Source organism: Pistacia vera, unplaced genomic scaffold (genome assembly GCF_008641045.1).
Source record: "Pistacia vera cultivar Batoury unplaced genomic scaffold, PisVer_v2 Contig40, whole genome shotgun sequence".
In the NCBI taxonomy this organism is placed as follows: domain Eukaryota; kingdom Viridiplantae; phylum Streptophyta; class Magnoliopsida; order Sapindales; family Anacardiaceae; genus Pistacia; species Pistacia vera.
The window spans coordinates 1568368-1595452 of NW_022196224.1; the positions used below are offsets into that span (position 1 = coordinate 1568368).

The following is a 27085-nucleotide window of genomic DNA, read 5'->3' on the forward strand; positions in this document are numbered from 1 at the left end:
GAAATCTCTACGCGCATAGTAGTACTTATGACTTGGGTTCAGAAGCAAACCCCTAGAAATCACTAACTAGTCTTTGATTGATTTTTTTGACTTGACCCTTTGAGATCGAAATTGATCTCTAATATTCAAGAATTGAATAAAGACTCAAAGATTTGAAACGCTAGAGGTCTAGAAATCAATAAATAAAAAAACCCCGAATTTTTGACAAAACCCTAGGAATCGAGAAATTGCCAATTTAGATCGATTTAAGGAATAGACGAGCCCTAGGACTCTAGCTCTGATGCCACTGTTGTAAATTGAGTCTAATTAAACAATCCTAAAGTCTAATAAAAAAAACACAAACCGAAATCAAAGAACAAAGAATAACACAATTATACTATGGTTCACCTGTTCAAGATTGAAAAAGCGACATCCACGTTGAGCTCCAGAATATGAAGACTCACTGCACTAGTATTAACACCTCAAGATTATAGATTACAACCTTGGTTTAACACTCACAGTATCAATCTCACTCGCTAAAACACTCACAACCCCTTTACATCGCAAATCTGAAATGCTAGAGAAACCTACTCTATCCTTGAAGGAAACCCAACCTTTAACAAGATTTATGCCTACATTTACAAAGGAGATTGTTATGCAATCAACCAAGAAACAAACACAAAACCAAAAACGAAAAACAAGAACAACACACACAATCAACACCAGATTTTTACCATGGTTCACTTGCCCTATTTAAGCAAGCTACATCCACGTTGAACTCCGAAAAAGGGGAGTTCGTTGCACTATGATTAACTAAGCAACCACTTACAGTCACAAATACAAGAATACACTAGAAACCCCAAATCAAACACCTCTGATTCAAACCCGTAATCTGCCTTAGGAATACTCTAACCTGGAATTCCTATACCAAGAACACATATGTTCTTCCCTTGACTAATTATACCACAACCACTCAAGATATCATAGATTACAATAGAAATCAGACACATAAATTATCAAGAACCCTAACAAAAACGATGAACACGAAAACAGGCTCTCATTCTCTCATTTGATCTACAGTTTACAAGAAGACCTTCTCTTTTTACAGTGTTGACTTGTGGCTTGTTTTCATCCGTTGGATTGTCTCTGAATCAACGGTCAGGATTTATCTTGAAGCTGTCCAAAACGGAACCGTTCCACTAATATTCAGTACGACGTCATTTCAGCATTCACTCACAACTATCTCCACCTTGAATGCTGGAACAAACATAGTGCAACAAACCCAAACTAGTTCCTTCATAGTTCTGATCTTCACAGGTTAGCTCACATGCAGCAGGTTCAAGCAATGTTTGAACTTTGCAGGTGAGACAATCTTGATTCCCATGTCTACTGGAATATCATCAGTGGATACTTTTCTGAGATCAATTACCCCTTGGGTTACTAAGTCCCTGACAAAATGGAAGCGAACATCCACATGCTTGGTCCGCGCATGATAGACTGGATTCTTGCTAAGATGGATTACACTCTGGCTATCCGAGAATACAGTAACCTTACCATCAGTCAGCTTTGCTTCGGCTAACAATCCTTGCAGCCACACAGCTTCCTTAAACACATCAGCAATAGCAATATACTCTGCTTCAGTTGATGAGAGAGCAACAATAGGCTAAAGCTGTGACTTATAGCTAATGCAATTCCTCCAAGGGTAAAATAATATGAAGTGGTGGATTTCCTTGTATCTTTATCACTTGCAAAGTCAGAGTCTACAAAACCCACCAAGTCAAGTGTATCATGCCTTTTACAGAAATTTAAACCAACATTCAGAGTACCATTAATATACCTTAATACTCCCTTTAAGGCAATCCAGTGCTCACTGCCTAGATTTGCCATAAATCTGCTCAATAGGGAAATGGAATAGGACAGGTCTGGTCTGGTGCTAATCATCTCATACATCACAGATCCAATAACATTTGCATAGGGAACAAATTCTATTTTGATTATATCAGATTCAGTTTTAGGGCATTGGCTCTTGTTTAATACAACATGGTTTGCAAGAGGCATAGACACTGGTTTTGAATCAGCCATACCAAATTTAGACACTAATTTTTCTAAGTATGATTTCTGCCTAATGATTAGTTCATGTTTACTCCTGTTCGTGGTAATGTCCATTCCTAGGATTCTTTTTGCATTTCCTAGATCCTTCATGTCAAATTCTGACCTAAGCTTTCCCTTTAACTCATGAATTTTAGCCTTAGACTCACTCACAGCAACATATCATCCACATACAGTAAGAGATAAACAGGCAGATTCTGATTCAAATTAAAATAGAAGCAGCTATCATATCTACTCCTAGTGTTCCCTATGCTTATAATGAAATTGTCAAACCTCTTATACCACTGTCTTGGGGACTGTTTCAGTCCATACAGTGATTTGTGTAGGATGCACACATGATCAGGGGTTTTAGGGTCAATAAAACCTAGAGGTTGGCTCATGTAAATCTCCTCTCCTAAGTTACCATGCAGGAAGGCAGTGGTAACATCCATTTGTTCTAGCTCAAGGTTATAGTGGGCAACTATGGAAAGCATTAACCTAATAGTTTTGTACTTGACTACCGGGAAAAGACTTCATTGAAGTCTATTCCCTCACATTGGGTATACCCCTTAGCTACTAGTCTAGCCTTATACCTAGGAGGATCAGTAGCTAAAATGCCCTCTTTTATCTTATACAACCATCTACATTTTATTAGTTTCTGGTCCTTGGGTTTGGGAACCAAGGACCAGGTTCTATTTACCTCAAAAGATCTCATTTCCTCTTCCATTGCTTCCCTCCATTTTTCCCTTTCCTTGGATTTCATTGCTTCTTCATATGAATCTGGTTATGTTCTTTGAATCCCTGTTCCTGCAAGCAAAGCAGTATATATTAATTTAGCATAAGAAAATCTAGCAAGGGGTCTTACCTCTCTTCTTATTCTATCTTTGGCAAGTTGATAATGTTCCAGTTGGGCATGATATGACTCTGGAGCATCTACTCCAACTTCTTCACTTTCATATCTAGGATCATCTGGTCCTAGTTGGTTTTCTGGTACTTGTTCCTCATCAGATTGAGGTGATTCAACCTTCTGATCCACAAGCTCCACCTCAATTGTTGTAATCTCATATGGATTCTTTGTATGTTCAGGTGGGGTGTGATTAACAGTATCCTGCCCAGTGGCTTTACAAGGGAACACCCCTTCATTAAATACTACATCCCTTGAAATGATGATTTTTACCCCTGGTGATTCTCTGTCCTAGAGTCTGTACCCCTTGGTCCCATCTTGATATCCTAGGAACACACACTTAGTGGACCTAGGCTCTAACTTTCCCCCAACAGTATGTGCATAGGCAGCACACCCAAAAATTCTCAAGTGATTCAGACCAAGCTTTCTCCCAGATCACACCTCTTTAAGACATTTAAGGTTTATGGCAGTAGAAGGACTCCTATTTATCAGATGGGCTGCAGTGGACAAGGCCTCTCCCCAAAAGGTATTAGGTAAACCTGAAGTGAACAACAAGCATCTAACTTTTTCTAGGAGAGTCCTATTCATTCTCTCAGCTACTCCATTCTACTGAGGGGTTCTTATTACTGTTCTATGTCTTAGGATTCCTTGCTCACTACAAAACTTATCAAATTCAGTGTTACAGTACTCTAATCCATTGTCAGTCCTTAGAGTTTTTACTTTTCTGTCTAGTTGGTTCTCCACTAGGGTTTTCCACTCCTGAAACCTTGATAGGGCCTGGTCCTTAGTTCTAAGGGTGTATATCCACACTTTCCTACTAAAATAATCTACAATGGACATAAAGTAACTACTACCCCCATGAGACCTCACTTTCTCATGCCCCCATAAGTCTGAATGTATGTAGTCTAAGTATCCTTTGGCTAGGTATATGCCCTTTGGGAAACTGACTCTGTGCTATTCTCCTAAGATACAGTTCTCACAGAACTCTAGGGTTGAAATAGTGTCCTTTCCTAACATGCCCTGGTTGCTTAGGATATCTAATCCCCTCTGGCTCATATGTCCCATCTTAAGGTGTCATCTTTCAGTTATTGACAAATTTGAGGTGACTAGGGTTGAACTCAGACAATCAGAATAATATTCTCCACATAGGATGTATAACCCATTCATTTTTTCTCCTTTCAGGATAAGATTCTGGTTTCTATACACATTCAGCCACTCATTTTCGGCTCTGTAACAACACCCTTCCTCATCTAAGGTTCCTTTTAAATTCTAGAATGTACCTAACATGGGTGAGTTTTATTAGTTTCCCACCACAGAGTCTAAGAGTTGTGTTACCTCTACCTTTAACCCTACAAGCATTTTTATTCCCCATGAAAACAGTCTCCATATCATTTTCCTCAAAGTCTTGAAACCAGTCCCTATTGGGGCTCATATGGAATGAGCACCCAGAGTTTAACACCCACCTTTTGTGTTGTCAGAAACGGAGAAAATAAGCACCTTTGTTTCTTCAACTAAGTGTTTGGTTGAGGCTAGGTTACTTTCAGTATTTCTCTGTTTTTGTTTCTTAAGCCACTCAAAACATTTTTTCTTCAGATGACTAGTTTTGTTACAGAAGAAGCATTTTCTAGACTCTGTCTTATGCTTATTGTTCCATTTACCCCGTTTCTTGTTTTTGGACCCCTGGCTAGGTTGACTTCCTTTAACAGATTGAAAGGTGTCTGGTTTTCCCCTAACTAACAGGTTACTCCCATTTCGTTTTTTGGAACTTTAGCTCAAGTTCTCTAGCCTTAAGACCAGCCATAATCAATTCAACACTAGAGATAGTACCGGAGTACTGGAGTGCATTCTTAACAACAAGATAATCCTCAGTAATGGAATTCAGCAGCATCATGGCTAAGCTAGTTTCTCCTAATTCCTGATATGTGCCTTTTAAAATTAGGGTCATTTTGAGGAATTCATCTAGGTTCTCCTCTATTGTCTTGTTACTGTCCATTTTATATGAAAATAAAGCACCCTTAAGAAATGCTAGGTTGGTGCAGATTGAAGAGCATACAAAGTTTCGAGTTTACCCTATAACCCTAGAGGGGTTTCGATTCCATCAACCTTCCTTAGTACGTTGTCTGAAAGGTTCATCACAATTAGATTGTAAGCTTCTTCATCAATCTCCTCCTTCTTCTGCAATTTCTCCTTGGGCCACTTCTTGGGATCCTTCTCCAGTGCAAGACTGACTTTATTGTGTGAAAGCAGAGCTTTCATTTTCTTCTTCCAACTCCCAAAGTCGATCTTCTCATCATATTGGGAGATCTCCATTCGGGTAGTGGTATTCGACATGGTTTTGTGAAGGATTTTGTGTTTAGGAACAGAAAGATCAAGAGCCTGAAACAGAACTGACTCTTCACAACACAACCCACAAAAACCCTAATTTGTGTTTCCCTTGGTTTGATTGAGACTAGTTGACCTCAGATTGGCCTTAGCACCCTCAATTCGATCAAGAAACCCAAGATTTGAGAAAAACCCCAAATTTGAGAAACCCTAATTTGTTTGATCTGAGAAAACCCTAACCCTAGCACTCGAAGATGATCACCTAACGAATGATGGCTCTGATACCACTATTATGCAATCAACCAAGAAACAAACACAAACCACAATGAAAACAAGAACAACACACACAATCAACATCAGATTTTTACCGTAGTTCACTTGCCCTATTTGAGCAAGCTACACACGTTAAACTCCGAAAAATGGGAGTTCGCTGCACTATGATTAACTAAACAACCACTTACAATCACGAATACAAGAATACACCAGAAACCCCAAATCAAACACCTCTAATTCAAACCTGTAATCTGCCCTAGGAATACTCTGACCTGGAATTCCTATACCAAGAACACAGATGTTCTTCCCTTGACTGATTATCCCACAACCACTCAAGATATCACAGATTACAACAGAAATCAGACACATAAATTATCAAGAACCCTAACAAAAACGATGAACACGAAAACAAGCTCTCTCTCTCGTTTGATCTACAGTTTACATGAAGACCTTCTCTTTTTATAGTGTTGACTTGTGGCTTGTTTTCATCCGTTAGATTGTCTCTGAATTAACGGTCAGGATTCATCTTGAAGCTGTCCAAAATGGCACCATTCCACTAATATTCAATACGTCGTCGTTTCAGTATTCACTCACAACAGAGATTAAACTAGAATGAAACCCTAGCAGAGATATTTTATCGCAATAACAGAGAGAGAGAGAGAGAGAGAACAAATTGGGGATATGCTTCTTTTATAGCGTTGACCAATTTGGGTGATAATGGCCATTGGATTATTCATTCATCAAGTGGTCATGATTATAGGAGCTTTCACAAAACGGCAGCATGTCACTTGAATGCCATAAATGAGGATTTCAGGACTGGCTTAAAAACCATAAGAGAGGGCATAAGAATAAGACTGGAATAGAAGTATAGATTGGGAATTCTAGTTTGCATCAAAGATAGTCTTTTTGATCCCTTCCCATTTTTCAATAGTTGGTCCTTCAAATAATCCTACTCTTGCATGAACCAAAAAACACTCTCTCCTTATCAATTTCGCATGCTATATACAAGGCCATATTAGTGTTGGATGTGGTTCATACTTTGTACGGATTAGCGACGTACGCTGACGCACTTGGGGGTCCCACTGATAATACTACAAATAAATTCCTCATGTGCTTATTAACATGTGTTTAACCCAAATGGGATTAGGTTATTATTATCCTTTAAGTAGTAGTGGAAAACCTAGTGTGAGATATACATACAAAATAGAGAGAAAAGAGTGAGTTGTCGATACTGTTCATCTATGTATCCTGCAGTTTTCTAATACTAAATACTTTGAATACTAGATGTAATTCTTTGAAAATGGAATGAACCAAGGTAAACCGTTTCTATTTTTTATTTTATACTTTACGTGGCGTGTTTGGCTTTGGATTCAAAATCAGGAGCCACAACATCATGTAATTTCACACAAATTATTGCTTTCTTTCAATAAACATGCATGAAGAAGAATACCAATAATGTAGTATCCTTGGATTGAATGTTAAAGTTATGGCCGCCATGTATACATCCAAACAAAAGAAAATTGGAAAGCAAATAATTAACAAGACTCATGAAAAGAAATTTAACTTTTTTTAAAAGAATTCTTGTCTGACAGAACCTGCCTGTGTCACACTAAACCAGTAAATTCACAAATCAGAAATCTAAGAATCTAGAAACTGGGTCAACAAGTTATCGATTTTTGAGGAAGTCCACCTTGCTCGATGGTTGATTATGGTGAGCGACGTTGACACAAACCATCATGTTTTGTGCTCGCCATGAGTTCCACAAGCTCATCATACTGAGCAACCTACTATTGTGATCTCAAAGAACAAGAAGAAAATACAAAATCAAGGAAAGAAAAAATAAAATTCAAATAGAATAACAGAAGAAAGGTGAGATGAATTAAACAGAAAAGCACCAACCAGAATTAACTGTTTCAGAAAACTTAGGTACAGATTTTTAGTGGTTTTGTCCTCCAGCTGCAGCAATTTTCAGCCCCCGTTCCTCTCCATTAACGAAAATTTTACAATCCCTCATGCTTTCGGATATAACAGCAAGCTTCTTAAGCTTTGGGCAACTACTTATTCTAGCTTCCTTCAAATCTTGGAAGAACAAGGTCTTCTGACAAATAATTCTCAAATTTCTGAGATCTTCTAAAGTAAGATATTGTAATTTTGCAAATGGGTTTAGATTTCTGGACACCAGACCTTCAACTGCAGACAATTTTGCAACACTGATTGTTTCTTCAACCTCCTGGCAGCTTGATATGTGAATGATCTCGAGTTTTGGAGCAAAAATAAGCCACGTCAAATCCCTGAATTTAAAACAAGACTCTATATGAATCATACGAAGGTGGTGAAAGCCATGATTCTGACGGATAACTTGTGCTTGCTCAGCATTGTTAATGGCCAACTCTTCCAAATGAGCACAACTGTAAATATTAAGAGTACCCAGATGCTTCATTTCTGCTAAAGAAGAAATATTAAGTGCTTCTGAATTGTCAAAGTCTTCGAGGCTGAGAGATTGAGTGCAGCATTGTAGCTTCTCAGAGTCCAAAAATCTTTGGAGAGCACAAAAACTTTTCAGGTAATACTCAGGAGACTTAAATTTTCTAGGTAGCGCAATTCCTCCACCAAAAAATCGGCAGTTTGACTCAAGTAACCACAAGAGAACACTCTCAATACATGTAACCTCGGAAAATTTTGAAAGTTCTAAAGAGGTTATCAAGTGATTAAAACTTATGCGGAATTGGTTGCTTTAGTGCAAATAAGTTGTGAGAGACATAAAGTAAACATACATGAAAGCAAGTAAAGAACACACTCATTTTTACATGGTTCGGCAATATGCCTACATCCATGAGACTAAGTCTAGAAGAAGCAAATTCACTATTAAACACTCATGGATTCAAATATAAAGCAAGATAAACATAGTTCAAAACACTCCCTGTTTTCTACACGGACAACTCTATCTTCTCTTTGGTTAAACTTCAACTCATCACAGCAAGCTTCATGAGCATAGCATCACCATGTTGAAATTGAGCTCCTGTCAAGTTTCAACAATGAAAACCAATCTTTGAAATGGTAGCTTTCACACAAGCACTGATCAACATGAAATCAAGTTTCAAGGTCATCATACAGGTACAAGAATAGAAGGTAATTTCAAGCCTACCAAAACGTAACAAGAAACCTTAACAAAAACGAAAGCCTCAAAGGATACAATGAAGAAACAGAGGTAATTAGATTTCTTAAAGAAGACACTAGAAAAGTATGAATATATAGATGTGATGACATGGCTTGCAAATTGCCACACTGGAGTCAAAAGGAGTCAAAGCATTTTGAAGAATTGTTTCTTCTAGCCTATGTGGTGTCATTTTGGACTTTAGCTTAAGTGCCCTATTGTGGTACTTGATCCTTATTTCACTGTAACCACCTTGCCCATTCACAACTCACTTCTCTCTCGATTGTTTCAACCCCAGGTCTCGATTATTGAAGAAGATTATAGTGCATTATCAAATCTTGTTGTATAGCTAGTGATTGATCAACAGAGTCTATCTGTGTATAAATCCAGACCGATATGTGTGTGAAGAACATAGAGTGTGAGGTTTATTGGATGTGTTCCTTCTTGTAGTTGCTTGTCTTTAATTTCTCTGTAATCTTGTTCTTATGATGAATGAAATACCCTAATGTGTGCCTTGAAGAGTGGATGTAGGCTGCCTTAGCCGAACCACTATAAATCCCTCTATGTCAATTTCTCATTTAGTTCTTTCATGTTTCAATTCATCTCTAATTTTACTTGATTGTTTATTACTTTGCATAAGTTGATTGTTGATTTGCTCATTCATTACTTTGATTGAAATCAGCTTTGTTAATAACCCTATTTGTTACTATAATAGAGTTTAAGGCGTAATGAGTAAGGGGACAAAAAAGTTAAAGTTTAACTTTTGTGTTTTTCTTTTTACAAAAAAGCTTTGGGACCACGCAAAAAGCAAGGTAACTTTTCTTACACAATGAATAAGAGGAGGACAAGTGGAAAAGTACCACAACAAAATATCAACAAGGAACATATTTGTCCTAAAACAAAATCGGTGCATGTCGTGCATATGATAGAAAAATATCCGTCAGACGCACTGTGACCACACAGACTCTGAAGTGCCTACACACATGAAGGTGATCACATTTACAAAGACTGGTCACATTGGCAAACAAACCTAAAGATTGTGCAAGACACAAAACAAGATTATAAGATGACAAAAACACTTACAAATTTGATATCAGATTCTGTGGAACTCTATTAAGAAAAAGTGTATAGTCCAAGTTCAAACATTTAAGATTTTTCAAGGCTTTCAATTCTATCGGCAATAATTGTATGTCTGTCCCTGATACATCAAGATACTGAAGTGAAACTAATGCTGGAATTCCTGTTGGCAGTGATCACAAAACTCGAAGTGAAGGCATAAATTCAAAAAAAATAATTTCTGATGCTGCCTAACTTATTTCTGTTGAGAAAAAAAGTTTGGAGTTGAGGGCATCTAGGAGCATTAGATAGATGCGGAATTTTATTTTCCATCAATGATAACCTTTTTATCCCTTCCCATTCAACAATGGTTTTTGCTTCATTAACCCCTCACCTGTATGAACCAAGAAGTTCTCCTTCTCGATTTCACATGCTATCGACAAAGCCATATCAAGAATCACGTAATGCATTTTTACATAGTCATCGTTGAAGAACACAAATGATGTAGTACTCTTTGTTTTGTGCTGCCCAATAATCTTATTCATCCAAAAATCCTTCAGCAATCCAATAATCTATCAAGCCCCTTTGTTTTGTGCTGCCTATACAATGATGACGAGGTGACGAGAAATTTCAAAAGAAGAACATGGGTGTCTCACCTCTTGCAGTATCTTTTTCTTGAATGATTGGAACAAAATCGCCTCAGCCATGTTCAGAATGAGAGAAAGTAATTGAATCGTAAAAAGCTGAGAAATTGAGATTATCCAATGTGATGGTGAATACCTCAGTCCTTTCCCTTCTACAAATACATCATGGAAGAATCCAAGAAATATTTTATTTATAAATAACTTTTCAATTTTTTGTTCTTTCTTTGTGTGAACAATCACAAGTCACACAACCACTAAACAATCAAGTTTGACACGGTTTCATATGGTATTGTATTACATGTGTATATAAATTGATATGATATTACTTTTTCATTGTTATATCATTCATCCCTATTTATTAACTATCAATTTAACTAAATTTTTATATATAATAATGTCTATTCGTTTTGTATAAACTCTTGTATAAATAGATAAGATATTACTCTTTTATTGGTATATCATTCATCCCTATTTATTAACTATTAATTCAATTAAATTTCTTTATATTTTAATCATGTTTATTTGTTTTGTATTATGGAAATTAATTTATAGAGTTTTCAGATATGATGTAATAATAAAAATTCCTTTGATATTTTCCTTTATGCCTACCTTTCCTTTCTTTCAAAAATAAGCATATAATATTATTTTTGGGTAAGCTAGTGGGTTATTGTGGGATAGGCTCTCCAATTTCCAAAAAAAAAAAAAAATTTCTTAAAATGCTCAATTTTAATCAGCTAAATTTACATTTGTGAGAGCCAACTGGTGCTAGAGCTTGTTGAGTTGGGACTTGCTTCTCTTGAATAATTCACCTTTAGAAGCACACACTGTAACATGAAAATTAAATACAACTATTATTTATAAGATTACAAATTAATTCCATGACTGAATTAATCACATGTATGACCAAATCCTTTCACTACTCAGAAGTTATTTTTATTTTTTAGCAAACTTTTCTAATAGCCACCCACCTACTATATTTTTAAGAGTTCTTCTAAAAAAGATATGAAAACAGATTTAGAAATCTTATAGCAGATGGAAAGCTCACCAAGCAAATGTTAAAACCTGAGATTGAGAACTTGTTTTATCAGCCACATTTTCTCTTTCTTACATTAGAGTTGGTGAATTCTAGTTAACGTTAGGATGCCCATTTCTTAAAGGGCAGCAGAAGTTTTTACCAAGTTGATTAATGGTTGTCAAGTTAAGACATAAATCAACATCCATAAGCAGTAAATATAAATCACACGAGCATATACATGGTTCGGCTAAAACCACTCTTAGCCTACATCCATGGGACCTCGTCCAGATCGAAGCAAATCCACTAAACAACAAACATTACAAGAGATAGTTCAAAGTTGATTTTAGCTACAGTAAAAAGAACTTCATATTCTAATTACACTAAACGCCACCATTTGAATCTCTAATGCCTTGTTGCTCTAAAGATCTCTTCACGTTAGGAACACACCCGAAGAACACTTGAGCTCCACCCAAGCTTCACATGCCAAAGCCATGCTTCAACATCAACAATGGAACCAAGTTCTAGCCACCATTCAACAAGGATGAAAATTTTAGAGCACAAGCAAATATAATATCAAAGGTTAGTTCAAAATACGTAAGAAGGAAGATAATATAATAGATTTTTCTTGCTCAAAATTCGTGTCATGTCAGCAAACAAAGGCTGATTCATGATTGTCCAAATGAGGACATGATTCCACCTTTATTTTAGGACCACAACCAAATCAGGAAAAAACATAATTTTTTCCCTGGACCACAAAAGAATATTGTGACACCTATAGGTGATCCTTATGACAGCTCAAAAGATGGGAATAAATATTTTAGTTGTTTGGACAAAAACGTCACTTGTGCATAGAAAAGTAGTGTGCTCACAATCGTGATCAGCAGTTGCGACCAAGATGTCTAACGCGAGTGTGTGAGCATAATACTGTTGTGCACACACTTGACATAAGCATGCATTGTGCACACACACAATTGTTGTGCACACATACAGCATAACTTTGACAAAATATTCTGCAATCCTCAAGAAGTTTCCGCCATTGAGCATTTCCTCTGCTAATTAGTAACAGAATTTTTAAAAATATACTAGCTTGCCGTGGTAGCATGACTAGTAGATTTCTCCTGCATTTTAAAGAAATAACAAAACCAGTTGCACAATGTAATGATTTGCTTTCAAATAACCACCAATAAATTCTTATATAAATTGATATGATATTACTTTTTCATTGTTCTATCATTCATCCCTATTTATTAACTATCAATTCAACTAAATTTTTATATATAATAACATCTATTCGTTTGGTATAAACTCTTGTATAAATAGATATGATATTACTCTTTTATTGGTATATCATTCATCCCTATTTATTAACCATTAATTCAATTGAATTTCTTTATGTTTTAATCATGTTTATTTGTTTTGTATTATGGAAATTAATTTATACAGTTTTCAGATATGATGTAGTAACAAAAATCCCTTTGATATTTTCCTTCATACTTTATGCCTACCTTTCCTTTCTTTCAAAAATAAGCATATAATATTAATTAAAGCAAAAGCATGCATGCCACTGGCACATATTGTGGGATTAATATATTAATCAATTATATTAACAATTAATTAGTCCATAATTCAAGAAATATGTAATAGATTTGTGTGAATGGAATCACATTATCACTAATAGCTATAAATAAATTGTGTAATTATGTAACATATGCCCCATTGTTCTTTAACTTTTGTTTAAATAATTTTAATTAATTGCAATTATAATTATGTAAACTTTGCATACTTGTAAGATCTATAATTAACAGAGCCAAAAGAAAGTAATTAATCTCAAATCTTTCATAGCCCTGAAGTTGAGGGCTGGGTAAATCCCCTCAGTAGGCAGCCCTATTAGTAATCCAGATGAATCAAACTCATAACCTTTTAAATAATATATCCAAGAGTCCAAGTTGACCGTTGGGTCATCCAATAGTGGTTAAAAAATTGTTATTGACTTAAGTGAAAGTACTTGATTCTATAATTTTCTACTTTGAAATTGAAGATACTCTCTACTGACCCTCTCTTGTTTTACTTTTGACCCATAATTGATTTTAAGTTTATAAGAAGTTCTTTCGTCTTCATCGCTTGTTTGTGTAGTTTTTTTAAGCATCTAAGTTTTAGGGGAGAAATTTGAAAACGAAATTCATCTTAATTCTTAAGGTGATGAAAAATTCATCAAAATTCTAAAGTCAGGAAAGTACCTGATCGGAATTCTATAAAATCACGATGTTTGTAGGAGAAAATAACTATATAAAGTAACAATTACTTATGCGAAAGCTCCTCTACCAAAAACACAAAAGAAACAACTAATTAACGGGTCTCTAAAAGCAAGTACACATATTATCCACCCATGGGTAGCACAATGGTCGGGGCGAACCAAGGAGATTGTGCATGGCTTCAACTCACAGTCACAGGTTTAATTTCCCGTTGGACATAAAGATAGCACATTTGCCCATGATTTACCTAGGGGGCCGTAACAGTGGATTATTGTGGGATAACCTCTCTCGAGAGTTAGTCAAGATGTGCATAAGCTAATGGGTTATTGTGGGATAGGCTCTCCAATTTCAACAAAAAAAAAAACTTAAAATGCTCAATTTCAATCAACTAAATTTACATTTGTGAGAGCCAACTGGTGCTAGAGCTTGTTGAGTTGGTACTTGCTTCTCTTGAATAATTCATCCTTTAGAAGCGCACACTGTAACATTAAAATTAAATACAACCATTATTTATAAGATTACAAATTAATTCCATGAATGATTTAATCACATGTATGACCAAATCCTTTCACTATTCAGAAGTTATTTTTTTTTTTTAAGCAAACTTTTCTAATAGCCATGCACCTACTATATTTTTAAGAGTTCTGCTTCTAAAAAAGATATGAAAACAGATATAGAAATCTTAAAGCAGATGGCAAGCTCACCAAGCAAATGTTAAAACCTGAGATTGACAACTTGTTTTATCAGCCACATGTTACATTAGACTTGGTGTGACACGCCGCCCACTCCGACCCTCCTTACCCCATAGCTCCGGGCGCACCTATGAGACTCGGGTGCCGAGACGTGCCGTGTGGGAATCTAAAACCTGTATTCTAAATACGTTTTTCATAAAAATATCGCTTGGACTCGTTTTGAAAGCTAAACACATAAGATATATATATTATATATATATATATAATATATAATATATATATTATATAATAATATATATTATATGTTGAAAATCTGAAGCTAACTTGTACGTTAATAAAATCCAAAAACGGATGGTATCAGATATTCTTCTTTTATAATCAGCCAGGAGATAACATAGGATAAAACATAATTCGGTACCGGTAACAAGCAGACATTTTTACACACATGATGAGTCGATGACGTAAGGGCCCAACCTCGAGAGGAATCACTCCTCAGCACGACTCCCTGTGAACCTGGGGAAAGGGTCTAAAAAGGGGTGAGCTGAAATACTCAGTGAGTGGGGGATTGGGGAGAGTTTGCAAAACATTCTTCAACAATGTCATGGCATGAATAATTCTTAAGAAATCCTGAAAACAACATGATTCTATGAACGTGTTATGGAAGTAACTAATCATTCCTGTATGCATGTATAACTCGTTTTCTAAAATTGTTCTAAGTACTGTAATCTCATCATTTAAGCTGAAAACAAATTCTGAATTATAGCTCATCATTGAATGCTTAAAATTCTTTTTCTGGAAACTTAAAACATAACTATAAGTGCTTATGCTTCTGAGAACAATATTTCCTGTAAGGCATGCTGAACCATCTATGTCACACTCATGAATGCATATGATTATGAAAATAATAACTCTACTAGTCATGCTGCAAAAACTCCAAACCATCATTCAATGAACACTCATGATTCACAAAACAAAATTGGTAACATAAATTTATAACTGCTGTGATGATATAAAATTAAAAACTGATTTTCTGAAAACTATGCACTGATAAACTGATTTTGGAATACTGCAAACTTTATGCTGATAACTGAACTTTAAATTGGTATTGTAGCTTTACTGATACTGAAATTATACGTTGATATCTTATTTCGAAACTGTGGCTAATACTCAAAGCTCTCTTAATAATATTCTGAAAACTCATATTGAGACTATCACTCATAGTGATACTAAAAATTTAATGTGATTTTGAACATTCTAAAACTGATTATGTTAATACAGAAAACTCTCACCGCAACTAGTACCCTCGGGGAAATCGTCTTACCTGGGGGCTTCGCACGCAAGCAGAGCAAGGGATGTACCTGTCATACCCAGCAAGATCTATCATCGCGGGGCAGAGCTACTGAAAACTGTCATACCTGGCGGACCACTCAACGCCCAGGCAGAGCAATAAAATCTGTCATACCTGGCGGACCACTCAACGCCCAAGCAGAGCCAACAAAATCTGTCATACCGGCGGACCACGCTCAACGACGGCAGAGCCAATAAAATCTGTCATACGCATGCGCAGAGCCAAAATCTGAAACTGTCATACCCGGCGGGATCCTACGTCACTCGGGCAGCCAAAAATCTGTCTCTGGGGAATGGGTACTTCGTATGGGTGGTTTGAAAACCACTTAATTCTTATATATAGTCTAAAATATTCTCGTGAAAGTGCATAGTTTGCTTGAAAAATATGATATTTATGCCCAAGGTGGAAAAATAGATTTATGAACATGCCTCAAAACTGACAAATAAACCCTTTTCATTTTCTCATTTGTATATTATCAAATCACTGAACTCTCATTTGATCATTTGATCATGAACTCATGTTAATCTGAAGTACATATATAAGTCAAGAACATACCACAATGTGCTTATAAATCATGCATAAATGACATAACATTCAAAAATCACATCCAGGGGTGAAATTGAAAATTTCCAAACATGTTTTAAAATGACAGTTTAACCCAGATTAAAAATTACTTTCAACATCACATTACCATAGCAATGTCCGACACTCGTAAGATATATACCAAACTTCATCAAAACATTTAAAATAAAATCACAAGTTAACATGCAAGCATGGATTTAAGGATTTGGAAGAAGATTTGGTTTAATCCACTCACCAAATCAAGCTATAATTTCAATGGGCCATTCAAGACAATATATGTGATCCCGTAATATTTTCAAGTTCTTTCAGATCAATAACTATTTAAAACAAATTTTCTTTCAACTCATTTAAATCTGCCAACTGTTTCCAGAATTGAGGTTACTGACTTGTAAAATTCATAACAATTCAGCCCTTAATTAAACCTCGTGAAACTCTCCAGAATAAACTAAACACATTAGGATTCACCAGAATTTAAAATCACTCAATTTGGATAAGTATAAGTGCATTATTTCAGTTCTGAAAAATGCATGCTTTACAGAACATGAAATTCCAGAATTTCATAGCAGAATTCAAAATTCATTAAAAAAATCCATACTTCGAATTTTGGGGTGAAATCAATTTTCAACCAATCTCTAATAAGTCTAAACAAAATATCTGAAATTTAGCTTCATTTACAAACCGAACATATATAAAATTTTCAGAAGCTTGGGCGTCAGAATTTCACAGCATAACTTTTTATAACCAAAAACATACTTAATAACTCTTGGTTCTTTAGGTCAACATACTGCTCTACCCATATAAACGAGCATTAAATCTCAAATTTCAGTTAACCACAATAGTCAGCCACCATATCCAGCATACAATTTCCCATAATTTCTTTTCTATTCACAAACATTATGTATATGCATAAAATGCACACATGCATGCCAAGTTCAGCATTTCTAATTCTGCCCATTTTATAACCTTTCTCCATCTACTCTTTAATCAACAACATCCACAACTCATCTCATGGTACAAACAATATTCCAAATAATCAATTTAAACATAACTTTTAAATGCCTGAAACAATAAACATCAAGTAACTGCAATTTGAAAAAATGCAAACTTTAGAAAAGGATTTAATGCATTTTCCACTCAATAAATTCCAGATTTCATCAAGACATGGTGCTGAATCGAAACTGGACATGCAAACTTCAAAGTCAGCTCAGCCGACACATGCAAGGCAGATTTAACAAGATTACACCAAATTTGGATCAACACTATAATAGAAATCAACGCTTTACATGCAAACAGGGATCGAGTTTTAAAAGAGTTTTTTTTTTTTTTTTTTTTTTTTTTTTTTTTTTTTTTTTGCCTAGTCCATCACCATTTTGAGGCTAAGCCGAAAGTGCAAAGACAACCTCAAGATTCCCTTCCTCCACACCTAACGCCCAAAGACAAGAAATTAATCTAAGCCAAGGTCTAAATTTAAGAAAGGAGAAGAGATCCATCGTCAATCACATGCATGCTTACTAAAAGACAAAAGCAAACACCGCTCTCAATTTTTTTGTTTTTCCCTTCTTCCTTCTTCTTCTTTCTTCTCTTCCTCTCTCACTCTATCACTCTTTCTTCTCTTCTCTCTCTCTCCTTTCTCTTTTTTTCTTTCTCTCGGTTTTCTTCTCTCATCTTTCTTCTTCTTCATTTTTGGGCCAAAATCAGCCCCTTCTCTTTCTTTTTTATATTTTAATCTTTCTAAATTTATGCTTCTGCTCCTAGATTACGGTAATCCCGCTAAACCCTACCACATCAGCTTTTCTTTCAATAAACCTCCAGATTTGCCCTTGTTACATGCAAACCACAGCTTCCTTTTCTTGCAAATTTCATTCCCAATAAAACTTTAAAAACTAACAGAAATCCCCTTCCATAAAAATAAAATCACACAGAATATTTAATATGTATTAGGATTAAAAACGGGGTTTCACATGGTGAACTCTACTTAACGTTAGGATACCCATTTCTTAAAGGGCAGCGGAAGTCTTTACCAAGTTGATTAATGGTTATCAAGTTAAGACATAAATCAACATCCATAAGCAGTAAATATAAAGCACACGAGCATATACATGGTTCGGCTAAAACTACTCTTAGCCTACATCCATGGGACCTTGTCCAGATCGAAGCAAATCTACTAAACAACTAACATTACAAGATATAGTTCAAAATTGATTTTAGCTACAGCAAAGAGAACTTCATATTCTAATTACACTAAATGCCACCTTCTGAATCTCTAATGTCTTGTCGCTCCAAAGATCTCTTCACGTTGGGAACACACACGAAGAACACTTGAGCTCCACCTAAGCTTCACATGCCAAAAGCCATGCTCCAGCATCAACAATGGAACCAAGTTCTAGTCACCATTCAACAAGGATGAAAATTTCAGAGCACAAGCAAGTATAAAATCAAAGATTAGTTCAAAATACGCTAAAAGGAAGATAATATAATGGATTTTTCTTGCTCAACAATTTGTGTCATGTCAGCAAACAAAGGCTGATTCATGATTGTCCAAATGAGGAAATGATTCCACCTTTATTTTAGGACCACAACCAAATCAGGAAAAAACATGATTTTTCCCTGGACCATAAGAGGATATTGTGACACATGTATGTGGTCCTTATGACAGCTCAAAAGATGGGAATAAATATCTTAGTTGTTTGGACAAAAACATAACTTGTGCCAAGTTGAGTCAGACATGTGATGTTAGCATAGAAAAGCAGTGTGCTCACAATCTTGATCAGCAATTGTGATCAAGATGTCTGATACGAGTGTGGGAGCACAATACTGTTGTGCACACACTTGACATGAGCATGCACTGTGCATACACACAATTGTTGTGCACACATATAGCATAGGTTTGACAAAATATTCTGCAATCCTCACCGAAGTTTCTGCCACTGAACATTTCCTCTGCTAATCAGTAACGGAGCTTATATATATATATACTAGCTTGCCGTGGTAGCATGATTAGTGGATTACTTCTGCATTTTAAAGAAATAACAAAACCAGTCACACAATGGAATGATTTGCTTTCTAACAACCATCAATAAATGAAGAAAAACAGAGGGCATTGAAAAAGTATAACTAACCATTTGTGACCAATCATCAATTTATTAGCTGGATCATCCTCGATCAATGTAACAATGACTTGTCATTCCTGTGAATAGAAAGTAACATTCCTTAATAAACAAAATAGCTCTTAAACATTAAAAAATAGCTAATTATTTTTTGAGAACTAAGACTCTGACCTCTAAGAGGTATTGATGGAGATTATACGGATACGTCGAGGATGATTGGCCTCTGTCAATTTTCTCCCGTGTGAAACAATGTTCTGTAGATGGAAATTCATGTTGGTTTCGATAAGCTAGAAGAAAAGAATTTTTTTTTAATGTACTTTAGGTGGAGAAACTTGATGTAGAGAACCTCGTACGTTCTTCCAAGCTTCTGTTACACACCATCTTCTGACCTTGATTCTTCAAGAAAATATTCCATGACATGCTAAAATAGCTTCGCTGCATTAAAATCAAAATATCCGAATCAAGTTTTCCTAGTAAGAAATATATTATGCTGTCTCAACAATTGAAAATCACATACATGAGATAGCTTTGATAGATAACGCCAATTTCTTCATAGCTTTGGTCTTCAGTACTTTATCGATCTGCTGATTGGTTATAGAGCTTTAAATTCTCAGAATAGGTAGCATGTGTGAGAAATGAATTCCGCATATTAAAAGAAAGTATAACTGTATGACAGTCAAAAAGTTCTATGATACACTTCATGAATGGAACATAAAAAAATGAGAAAAAATACAGACCTGTGACCAAGCTGAACTAACAAATTGATCTTTGCTGCAGGCACACCATTTGAGTCCATTACAGATAATTATCAGCATATTTAGCCTTAGTAGCAAATCAATATCTGCATGTAAAAAAACACAACATAACCGGGGTAAAAGTTTCAGTGTTATGCTTTTTTAATTGAAGACAAATAAATGAAAGAATAGAGAAAAGTTACCAAGGATAACTAATTAATTTGTCTTCAGGGTACCGTTCTCAACAATACACAATTTTGGGATTCTTTTCCAGGCTTAAATTATTCAACCTGGAAGAAAGCTGAGGATGTTATATTGGGATGATTGTCAAACTTCCGAACAACACTATCTCCAGAAAAATAAAATATAACAGAGAGCTTATATGGAAAGTCAAACCAAAACTCAGACGAGTGATAAAGAGAAAAATATGTTGCAATCTTCTTCTCTTCTCTAGCTGGTCACATTCTCACTCTTGTAGACCACAAAGCATTAAAGCCACTTCGATAACTAAATTTATGTGCCTCAGAAATAAATCTACTGCCCAGCCCTGTAACATTATTTCATGAGAGTGAAGCATAACATGATTAAGTTAAATACTATATAAAATAACAGAGGCATAAGTTTACATTTAAAAATCAAGTATGAATTCTGAAGAAAATCCTCGCATGCCTATGCAGGGAGAATCGTAAATTCATCATCTTGCCTTGTAGAATTTCAGTTTTGAATCTAAAATTCCAAAATAGAAAAAAAAAATTTTAAAAGTCAATAAGTTTTGTTGCTCATTCCAGACAACATGCATAATTTTATTCAATCTGTTATTTAGATTACGAATAACAAATAAACAAGGAGGACAAAAAATTACCTATTTGTAACTTTCTTCCATAGCAGGAAATTCAAGTTTCACTAACCTCTTCAATGTTGTCCTCCGGAGAAAGTGGCCCAGTATAGCTCTGAGGCAACATGTAATAAAAGCATATGCAAACTTCATTTGCTGAGTGATTTAATGTAAATGGAGAAGTTATCTACCAAGCTGCATACAGGATTCGCCGTACGAATAAGCCAACAACAGAAAATCAATTAAATTTCAAAGCTCCAAGTTTGGTTGTAGAAATATGCTCTGCTTCTGAAATTTTTTCTTCCCTCTACCTGACAGAGGAAGACAAAAAAAAAAACATATTATTTTGGGATTATCAACCTTTCCAAAGACCTTGTCTCTAGGAAAATCGAAATAAAACAGAGAGCTTTCAAAGAAAACCCTACCATCGCTGACACAAGTAACAGAAATGAAAAATGTTATTGCAAATCCTCTTTCTTCTCTTGTTGGTGACAATCTACTACGATCCACTATGAGATATAAATTTATGTTCCTCTGAAATGAACCTGCCCCTGTAACATTAATTATTTCAGTGTTATGTGGGTTTAAAATGAAGGATGAAAGACTACATAAAATGCCAATGGCCAATCAACTGGTTTCGTGCTCCAAATTTCAACATCAGACATAAATCGTACAAGAAAATATTGATACTGCCAATACCAGATTTTTGAAGAATTTGATTTGATGGGACAAATTTCTGCTTATGCCTCTACAAATAGCGGCTGATATTCAACATTTAACCATATTCTAGACAGAAAGTAAGGTCACTTGAGCAAAATTTTATGAAGTCAAAGTTTGAACAAGTTTAGGCCAAAAGATTCTACTACAAGTACAGAGATAATTGCAAGTAAAAATTATAAGTATGGCAGAATCTTACTCAACCAATTTGATTTATTGTTTTTACACATTTCAAAGTTGAAGTTTGATTCGGATTACTGGACAATTGTAAGTGTTTTACACAGCCTGAAAATCTTTGGAGCCATTAATTGTTTTGCCTGATTAAAGAGAAGGGAGCCCGACAGATAACTGTCAAACTTCCCAAAGACCGTATCATCAGGAAAATTGAGATAGAAATAAGAGCGTAAAAAGAAAATTGACATTTTAGAAGAAATAAATTCAAATGATTAAAAATTCCTTTGCATATTTTAGACAAAGTAATGTATATTATGATCTAAAATGTTAATTACGACAACTAATTAGAATGGAGGAACAGAAATTACAGAGGCATAACATAAAATTATCAAAAGATTTAAAACTGATGTCTTGATCTTAAATATTATACCCCCCACCCCCTCATTTTGTTTAACTTTTCAATCCTATTCTATTCTATTATCTCATCCTAAAAAATGAAAAACGTGTTTGTTTTAATATTTTTTTAAATCTAATTTTATTTTATTCAACTCAAAATATTTAACAATTATTTTCTCAACAAAAGTTTATAAATTAACAAAAAACACTCCCATCCACCCAACTAATTGTCACCACTACTAAACGGTGGCCGGAAGTCATCCAGATCGTCGCACGACCGATTATAAACGGTGGCCGGAAGCCGTCGAAATGGCGCACGACCGATTAGATCTAGTCGGTCGTGAGCCGATCTGGACATTTCCGGTCAGGTCTATGGTGGATGTCATCGAAAGTCTTCGGAATTGCACACGACCGACTGGATCTAGCCGATCATGTGCCGATCTAGCCGTTTCCAACTAGATCTACCATGTAAACGGCCAAATCCATGGTAGATCTGGCTGAAAACGGCTAGATCAATGTATAACCGGCCAGATCCAGTCGGTCATGCACCATTCCGGAGACTTCTGGCCACCGCCCGGTGGTGGTGGCCGGCTGCCGACAATTACTTGGGTGGGTGTGAGTGTTTTTATTAATTTATAAACTAAATGTATGGGGTGTTTAGCTAAATTAACAAATATAAGAGATTAAAAAATCTACTGTTTTCAAAAAATGTGATAAATACATTCTCAGAATCCTATCATATCCTATTCATAATATAATACTCTTCAAAAAAGTATACCAAACGGAGAGTACTTTTTGAATTAAATATAAAATTTTAAAAAATATATGGAGTGAAAGAAGAAATCACCTGTTAATCAACGGTTTGCTGCCCTTTGCAAACTTAAAGAGGGCCTCAAATTTTCAACTCTGGAATGAGAGAAATTTTGGGCCAGTAGTCTCCTGTTCCCTCTTTGCATCGTTCTTCTAGAATAGGGCATTGCCAGATTTCCAATTCCTTCAGTGTGGTCCTTTGAAGAAGCTGATCTGGTATTGCCTTCAACTTGTAGCAGCCTGACAAATGCAAGGAAGCAAGACATGGCATGATTGTAATATTTTCTTCTTCCTCTCCCTTCTCTTCAATCCTGCAATCCCATTCTTCCCATTCTCTCGCATCCGTAAATTCAAGAAATTTCAATTTAGGGAAGAGAATGACTGATGAAGATGTGGCATCACTATCTATTCCCCAAAATTCATTTCCCAATCTTTTCAAACTGAACATGAAAATTAGAGACAGAGATTCAAGGGACGGCAATTTTCCCAAAGGAGGTAAATGTTTACAATGTTTGAAATTCCATAGACTTAACACCCTCAATTTGGTTAGTGACATCATCCAGTCAGGGGAAATCGTGATGCCTCTGAAATACCATATACTTAAAGTCTCTAAATTTGGAGGTGGTTGTAAGGCTTCAAGAACTACTTCATCATTCTTACTTATTGTCTCCCATTCTGTAGGCTTATCGAATTTTAGTATCAAAGTAGAGAGTTTTTTCTTGTTAGTAAGCCCTTCTATTCTCTTAGTCTCACTCCAATTGTTCAAATTACTCAACGCTCTTACGGTAAGTTCCCCTGCAAGATGATTCAAATCTTTCAAACAATCAAGATTACATGCTTTGCTATTATCACCTCCACTTAAAGTGAATTCACTTAATGTTCGTAGACAACTTAATCTCTCAAATCCTATTGGCATATATCTTAGTGACTCAGTATACTTATTTAACAATTGCCTCAAGTTTATCAACTTCCCCAGCCCTTGAGGTGGTTCCATCAAATCTCTACAATAACTAAGGTCTAAATTTTGTAGATTATACAATCCGCACAGAGTTTCTGGTAGTTGTTCTAAACCCGTAAGACCCTTCAGTTTAAGATATCGCAAATGGATAAATTTTCCAATCTCTTCTGGAATCTCACTCATAGGTGAACGACGGAAATCAAAACACAATGCCCTTAAACATTTCAGTTCACCAAATAACTTTGATAGAATATCATTAGGCAATGAATAGGAAAAATCTCCACAACTAATTACGAGACTACGCAACCTTTTGATACTACAAATGGAGATGGGCAATGAAGCCTCTCCGCTAACTGTCAACATTAAATGACGAACTTTCTCTGGATCAAAATGGTTTATCAATGACTCTTCATGACTATGGATTTCTACACTAAAGCATTCATTTCTATTGAGAAATTGAGCAAAGTCATGCACTATATCATGCATCTTACATTGTATGATATTTTCATTAAGGTCTTTTACAAACTCTTGGAAGAAAGACCGTGAGGCTAAGTTGTTGAAATAATCTTGACCAATTATTTCCAACTCTTCATGTTTTCCAAATCCAAGATAGCCTTGAGCCATCCATAATTTAATTAGTTCGTCTTTTTCTATTTTGTAGTCTTTGGGAAAAAAGGCACAAAAAGAGAAACAACGCCTTATTGCGGAGGGCAAATCGTTATAGCTTAATAACAATGGAGGTAAAAAACCTTTCTCAAACTCGTCTAATTTCCATATTTCACTATCTAAGATATGTTGCCACTCTTCTCTAGTTTTTTTCAAGTACAAGAGACTCCCCATAGTCTTTGCAGCAAGAGGCAATCCCTTGCACTTGCTGGCAATTTTCCTACCAATTTCTTCTAAAATTTCACACTCCCCAGAAGACCTACGAAAAAATGCTAGTCGCTTAAACAAAAGCCAAGAACCCTTTTCAGACAATGTCTTGACGTTGATGATATCAATTGATTTCGTCATACGTGCAACTGTTTCTTTACGTGTGGTAATCAAAATTTTACTTCCATGGGAACCATGTTTTAGACAATGATAAAATGGTTCCCACTTATTGTAATCTTCTGTCCACACATCATCTAATACAAGAAGAAATTTCTTTCCCCTAATAGATTCATGAATTTTTTGCATAAGAGAATTGAATTCTACTAAAGTAGAAGCATAACCTTTTAGACCTTCAATGATAGCCTTTGCAATCCTATACTCATCAAAAGGATCTGATACACACACCCATATTCTTTTATTGAATTTTTTCATCACCTCATCATCATTGTAGGCAACTTGGGCAAGAGTTGTCTTGCCAATGCCTCTCATCCCTACAATTGAGATGATATGGAGGTCATTGTCATAACTCTCACCCAACAATTTGCTTACCAAACTACTTTTATCCTCCACTCGACCACATATCTCAGACTCATCAATTAAAGACGTACTTGGCACTTGCTCTATTTTCTCGACACTCTTAATCACATTAAAATTAAAAGTATCTTTCATTTTCACAATATCAGTCATATTTTCATTTATTTCTCTTATCTTGATAGCAATATCACAACGTAAACCAACTTGTTTGAAACTAAAGCAAACAGATGGGAAGAGAAAGCACACCTTCTTCTTAGGAGCATGCATATCTTCATCAACTCCCTCGATTTGCAGTTTGAGAATTGCGGTGTTCCATTCATCCAACACATCTTCCATGTCATAGGATGTGTCTTTGAGCTTATCCAACCAGAGTCTCACAGCGATCTCCTTCACTTGTCTTTGCTCTGCATCAACCAGCACAGCTTGAATGATTTGAAGATTGTTGGTGAGCTTTTTTACTTCTTTGCTGACTCCCGCAACCAGCCTCACCTCTTGTTGTATCTTTTCTTTAATGATTGAAGTCAACTGCTCCAAGACTGCGGAAACAATTGCCTCAGCCATATTGAGAATGAGAGACAGTAATTGAAAGGGAAAAATACGAGAAATTCAGTTTTCAAATGTGTTTGTGTTGTGAAAATTCGATCCTTTCTTTCAATATTTATAACGCACGAAAGCAAAGGAATATTTAACCTACCGGGAAAAGTGATACCTTGCCTTGATGCTGGTTTAGGTTTACGTGAAGTTTTTTCAAAGCTATTCCGATTGTTTTTCCTTTCTGTACAGACATGGAATTTCTTTCAAGCAAACTATATGTGCCACTGCTTTTACAATTCCATTGCTTGTTTTACTTGTAATTCATAAAACAGGATTCGGAAGAATGAGTGAAGAGCGAGTAATTGCAGAATATTAAGAAAAGCAGATTCTTCACAATATAAATCTGTGGATATTTGTTTAAAGTTCTTACAAAATTTGGAAAATATACAGACCCTTTACTACTCTTCTCAAAATGGGAAAGTTTAAACAGAAAAGAAAGCTCAATGAGCACAGATAATTCCCCAAATGCAATGCATTAAGCAGAATACGAAAATAATTATAAAGACAAAAAGAGAATTTACATTTTTCTCACAATTTCTCTATACAGGGAGTATATGTATAGACAGAAATTCACGAAAACGCCATTGTTTTAAAAGTCGGACCGGAGGGCAACCCGCTCTGCTGCTCGGGTCACGGTTCAACGGTCCAACCGGTTGAGACCCGGTTGGACTGGTGATATCATCACACATCATAATGAGGTCATCTATCATATCACATAAAAAGGCTCATGGATCAGTTCTGAGATGAGACCATATCAACATGCTTAGTCGTAATAAAAAGGTACATTACCAATAGAAACTGTCCAAATTCCAAACACATAAAAGATCAAATTAGTAATATTGAATAGATTACAAAAACTGAGCTTGTGATAGTCCAGGTAACATATCCCTTTTTCCGCCCCATTCTTTCAACAAATTTAAGCAGGAATAGCAGCATCATTTTTCATTAAGTTTTAAGGGCCTCAAAAGCAGGAATCCTAAACTCAAGACATTACTCAGATGACCTACAGTAGTTGACATAAATGCTCCAGAGAGAAGGTTATGA

At 35.6% G+C, this 27085-nt stretch overlaps 1 protein-coding gene and 2 long non-coding RNA genes across 3 annotated transcripts in view; all 3 read right to left on the reverse strand.

Annotated features, from left to right (window-relative positions):
- Positions 1-27085, reverse strand: part of LOC116141584 (DNA repair protein RadA-like) — a 58554-nt gene that overhangs the window by 19744 nt on the left and 11725 nt on the right. The gene's annotated exons all lie outside the window — the stretch shown is intronic.
- On the reverse strand, positions 19231-19747 carry LOC116141764. Its single transcript, XR_004129880.1, has 3 exons — positions 19588-19747; positions 19429-19496; positions 19231-19320 (listed from the first exon to the last, which is right to left on the reverse strand). It is a non-coding gene; the product is annotated as an uncharacterized LOC116141764 (long non-coding RNA).
- On the reverse strand, positions 20457-21290 carry LOC116141765. The gene is made up of 3 exons (XR_004129881.1): positions 21013-21290; positions 20777-20876; positions 20457-20697 (listed from the first exon to the last, which is right to left on the reverse strand). It is a non-coding gene; the product is annotated as an uncharacterized LOC116141765 (long non-coding RNA).